Genomic DNA, 5,533 nt, shown 5'->3' on the forward strand with positions numbered 1-5,533 from the left:
TGCGTTGTACCGGGGCGTACACGTTGATCAACCGGAGCGGAGCGTTGTTGTACATCACGTCTGCTACGAGGAGGCGACCGCCCACCACCTCCTTAACTTCGGAGATGGTGAAGTTACCTCCCCGCAGCAGAATACCCAGGCCGGAGGAACGGCAATCATTGCCCCCCGACCAGATCGATGGCCCGTGGGACCACCATCGCGACCACTGCCTGTAGGTGCTGAGGTGTGGTATTCCACACTCCTGCAGAAACAGTAGGTCAGCTTTGACCTTGGCGAGGTAATCCAAGGTTGAAACACATCGCGTAGTAGATTTAATGCTACGCACATTAATGGAAGCAATCCTTACACCCATTTTTTAAAGTTAGTTGTTGCTTCCCATACCATTTGTCCTTGCTAGTCCCAGTCCTTCGGGATGTTCCTGCATACCCATCATGTGCGCAAGCAGTTTCACGTTGGTTGGGCTCAGAAACCCCTCTTGGTTTTTCATGCAGGGTTTGTTCCGCTGGGGTGACATCGGGGGGGTCTTGTAGGCAGCAAGGATTGGGTTGTCCTCTGCTGCTTCCCTCTGTTCCTCCTCGAAAACATCACTGCTCCCGGCTTCCCGGAGCTGAGGTGCGCCAGACGTGTCTTTGCTCCTGGTGTCCCAGAGCTGAGATGCGTTGGCCACGTCGTTACGTGTGGCGCTTTGGGGTTGGAGCACGCCGGGCCCATCACAGCTTCCAGTGCCCGGGGGCTGGGATGCTTTATCTTCCATCTCCTTGGAGTACTGCCGCCTCTTTTGAAGGGGCTGTCGTTCCAGCATTTCCCCGTCCAGTGAAGAAGAGCTGTTGTAGTCTGTTTCAGAAGGTAGCCTCCTCTTGCCACTGGTTTGGGTGGTGGCCTGTTCCGCTTTGGGATGTTTTTTCTTTGTGGTTTTCCTCTGGACCACTTGCCACTGACCTGTTTGTCCATCTGCTGCCTCCTCCTCCATTGATTCTGTCTGTGGAGGAGGAGTTTCCGGGAGCAGGGTAGGTGCTGGGTTGCTTGTTTCAGCTGCCTCCCCTTCCTTCTCCTTCTCAGGTTGAAGTTCCTCACTGCAGAGACGGTTGCTTGTCTCCTTTCGAACACTGGACGCCTTCATCGAACCTTCTCCCGGCCTTTCCTTGGACCTTGCCGCCTGAGCATAACTGAGGCAGCGTTTGGGGCAGGTTTTGTAGAGGTGGCCTGCCGCACCGCACAGGTTGCAACACTTAGTCTGCTTACAGTCCTTGGTCTGATGGCCTTCCTCCTTGCAGTTCTTGCAAACAACCGTGCTGCAGTTGGCTGCCACGTGACCAGATTTTCCACAAGTGCGGCAAACTCTGGGCTGCCCAGCGTAGACCAAGAAGCCTCGACTTCCCCCGATAGCGAAGCTGGAGGGAGGGTGGATGATGGCTCCACTGGGATCGACCTTCAAGGTCACCTTGACCTGCTGCTTGCTGGTCCAAATCCCAAAGGGGTCCTTGACATCAGTGCTGCTGCCGGCCACCTCGACGTACCTGGCGAGATAGGTGAGTACATCCACCACCGGAACATGGGGGTTGTAGAGGTGAATCGTCACCACCCGGTCCCATTGTGATGGAAGCGTGAAGAACGGCTCCGCTGTGAGGATCGACAGTGGCGTCCGGTCCCCTTTCTCCTTGAACGCCTTCAGGAACTTGATGCATCCTGCCACGTTCCGGAACGTCACGTCGAAGTATCCACTACTGGGGAAATCCTGCAGGCAGAAGACGTCCGTAGCGTGAAATCCACAGCAATCGAAGAGAATTTTCTTGATGAAGAAGGTGCGATCGACCGGTGCAGCTCCTTCCTTGTCCTTCACGACCACCCGAACGGTGTTGCGCAGTCCCAGGCCTGAAGCTCGAAGATTGGTTATAGCCATTTTACTCAAAGCCTACCCAGGATCAAAAGGCAATGATCATGGTCTCTTCTCAACCAAGTAAGCACTGATAAGAACAGATACTACACTTGATCTTAGCCAAAAGGCCGAGAAGCCTCTTTTACTTTTATGTCATGAGATATTATCCCACAAATGCTGATTGCGCTCCTATCAAATTCTTTGTACTTTATTTTAACTGCAGTGTTAACCGATTTAAAATTATCAGTTTAATGCTTTTGTTAAAATACTGCAGGGAGGGATTTGATGTGCATGTGTATGCACTTGCACAATAAGATTGCAGAGCCTAACTTCTGTGGTTTTTAATCCAGTATTTAATCCATTATCACAGATCCCTTACATGCAAAGCACTGTGCATTGTAATCACCTATTGAAGTGAAAAGACAATTATGGAAAAAGGCACATTTGCTGCTGAAGTGGGTTCAAAATTATGCCTTAATGAAAAATGAAATAATGCAATTTTTTAGTTGCATTTGCAGTCACTGGACTGCACTGATTCCATTACTTTCCACTGTGCTACAAAGTGTACAAAATATATATACCCATCAGATACAAGGGCCATCAGCTTTAGTTTAATCCATAGAATGGCAGCAAAAGAAAATGAATTAAGGCTCTGTACCTCCGGTTTAAATTATAGTGTGTTTTTTTTAAAGATATGTAACTATATTTTCCTTAAATTGAACTCTTGTCCCTGTGGACAAGAACTCTTTCGTTTACTGTTTTTATGCAAAATATATAGTCTACTTTGTGGGCCCTGTGCCAAACGTATCTATATTCAATCAAGTGGAAAACTCAATTGTTATTCATTAAAAAAGTATAAAACACTTTTTCTTAGCAAATTCAGAATCACCACAATTGAATGAGTTGGAGCACCAAACTCCAACACCCGCACGAAAGCCACGAAAATCGATGCTTTTCTTTCTGTCTTTTTAAACAGAGCTATTCATCATTTCTGCAGGCACAAAAAATCAATGATCTTCTAATGCTTTTATTGCCTGAAGTGGTCTCTTATTCCTGTTGTTCTCATATCTTTGTCATCTTTATAGAGCTAATTATGAAGTGATCTGTGCCCATATCTTCTTTGGCCTCCTTATCTCGAGAGACAATGGATAAGCGCCTGGAGGTGGTCAGTGGTTTGTGAAGCAGCGCCTGGAGTGGCTATAAAGGCCAATTCTAGAGTGACAGGCTCTTCCACAGGTGCTGCAGAGAAATTTGTTTGTCGGGGCTGTTACACAGTTGGCTCTCCCCTTGCGCCTCTGTCTTTTTTCCTGCCAAATACTAAGTCTCTTCGACTCGCCACACTTTATAATGCAGCTGTATATTGGGTGGAGGTGAGCCATATTGTTTGGTATTGCAGCATGCTGCCTGTTGTGCTCCCATATACAGCATGGTGCGATGTGGTGTTGAAGCTCCAGGCTTGCAGGAGTCTGATTAAGGTTTCAAAAAACAGGCAAATTTGGTCATAGTGCCATACTGTGGTCTGAGAGTCTGAACAGCATTGCTAGACTTCAGTGGCCATTTAAAGTAAGTGGTGCATGCTTGTTCTATTCAGCTGTTGGTTGCCTAAAAGGGACCCTGTTTTACAGTTCTATCACACAATACTTGTGGATGAGAAGGACAACTGTCCCATATTAATATATCCAGAATCCTACGCCCCTCTCATTGCTGCATTTAATGAAATGATTCCAGGGATTTTGCCTCCATTACTCTGTCCAGAAGTCCTTTCCAAGTATTGATCATGCCCTGCACAAAGTAGAAACTGTTGTAAAGTTACCTTTCACAAGTTTGAATCTCTATCCCCATAGATTAATTTTATGTAGAGTTCTGGGTTACTCTTTTTCTTACCATTTACTATCTTGCACACCTGTATAAGATGGTTGCAGACACTTCCTTTACAGGCTGAAAAGCCCAAGAGGTAGAATTTAACTTTGTACTATAGTGTAGAATGGGTGATAGTGAATCTGTACCCCATTTTCTATCTCTCGCAACTTTTATTTCCTTTGATTTCTCATTCTTATGTGTTCAGTACACTGTATTCATTAACCTTTACTTAACATAATTTCTCCCCATTTTTGTCTTTTGTGATCATTTAGTCCATTAGAAAATGTAGGCAAATCACCACAATTAATTAACATTATTCTGAGACCATCTAATGAGTATTGATGTGTAACCTGAAGTGTGAATCATTATTGATTTTTCTTCCACGAAAGCAAAATACTGCAGATACTGGAAATCTGAAATAAAAACAGAAAATGCTGGAAATATTCAGCAGGTCTGGCAGCATCTGTGGAGAGAGAAACAGAGTTAAACTTTCAGGTCTGTGACTTCTCATCAGAACTGAGAAAAGTTAGAAATGTAATTGGTTTTGAACAAGTGAAGAGGGGACCATTCCCTCCGCTACACCCTGATCCACTCCTCAGTCACCCCAACACCCCCTCCCTTTCCTACGGCATCTTTCCACGCAAGTGCAGGAGATGGAACACCTGCCCTTATATCTCCTCCCTTCTCACAGTCCAAGGCCCTAAACACTCCTTCCAGGTGAAAAAGCAATTTACGTACTTTCAATTTAGTATTCGCTGGTCACAAGGTGGACTCCTCTCCATTGGGGAGACCAAACACAAACTGGGTGACCACTTAGCTGAACACCTCCGTTCAGTCCACAAGCGTGACCCCGAGCTTCCAGTCATCTGCCATTTCAATTCTTCACCTTGCTCCCACTCTGACCTTTCTGTCCTTGGCCTGCTACAGTGTTCCAATGAAGCAATGCACAATGAAACCTTCTGTCATTTAATCTCTCCTACCCTCCACCCTATCACAGATCTTCCCTTTTGTTCTTCTCACCCTTCTCCCTTTGCACTTGCTCAAAACCTATTACATTTCTAACTTTTCCCAGTTCTGATGAAAGGTCACAGACCTGAAATGTTAACTTTGTTCTTTCTTCCCTTCCATTGTTTTAAGAAAGACTTGTATTTACATAGCACCTTGAAATTTCTCAGGAAGTCCCAAAGCACTTTAAATCCAAAGTACTTTTGAACTGTAGTCACTGTTGTAATGTTCTTCTTTCTTCTTTTGGGCCTCCTTATCTCGAGAGACAATGGATACGCGCCTGGAGGTGGTCAGTGGTTTGTGAAGCAGCGCCTGGAGTGGCTATAAAGGCCAATTCTGGAGTGACAGGCTCTTCCACAGGTGCTGCAGAGAAATTTGTTTGTTGGGGCTGTTGCACAGTTGGCTCTCCCCTTGCGCCTCTGTCTTTTTTCCTGCCAACTACTAAGTCTCTTCGACTCGCCACAATTTAGCCCTGTCTTTATGGCTGCCCGCCAGCTCTGGCGAATGCTGGCAACTGACTCCCACGACTTGTGATCAATGTCACACGATTTCATGTCACGTTTGCAGACGTCTTTATAACGGAGACATGGACGGCCGGTGGGTCTGATACCAGTGGCGAGCTCACTGTAATGTAGGGAATCACAATAGCCAACTTACATACAGTGAGGTCCCACAAACAGCAGGGATTCTGCGGCCAACATCCCCAGCTTGTACACACTACTGAGTCAGCGGCGCTTGAGATGGCTTGGCCATGTGAGCCGCATGGAAGATGGCAGGATTCCCAAAGACACA

The 5,533-nt window shown here is 46.4% G+C and overlaps 1 non-coding gene across 1 annotated transcript; it reads right to left on the reverse strand.

Annotated features, from left to right (window-relative positions):
* Positions 1–1,830: 1,830 nt before the first annotated feature.
* LOC137380999 (U2 spliceosomal RNA) lies at positions 1,831–2,016 on the reverse strand. Its single transcript, XR_010977099.1, has one exon. It is a non-coding gene; the product is annotated as a U2 spliceosomal RNA (small nuclear RNA).
* Between the last annotated feature and the right edge of the window lie 3,517 nt (positions 2,017–5,533).

Source organism: Heterodontus francisci, chromosome 20 (assembly GCF_036365525.1).
Source record: "Heterodontus francisci isolate sHetFra1 chromosome 20, sHetFra1.hap1, whole genome shotgun sequence".
Taxonomy (NCBI): Eukaryota; Metazoa; Chordata; class Chondrichthyes; order Heterodontiformes; family Heterodontidae; genus Heterodontus; species Heterodontus francisci.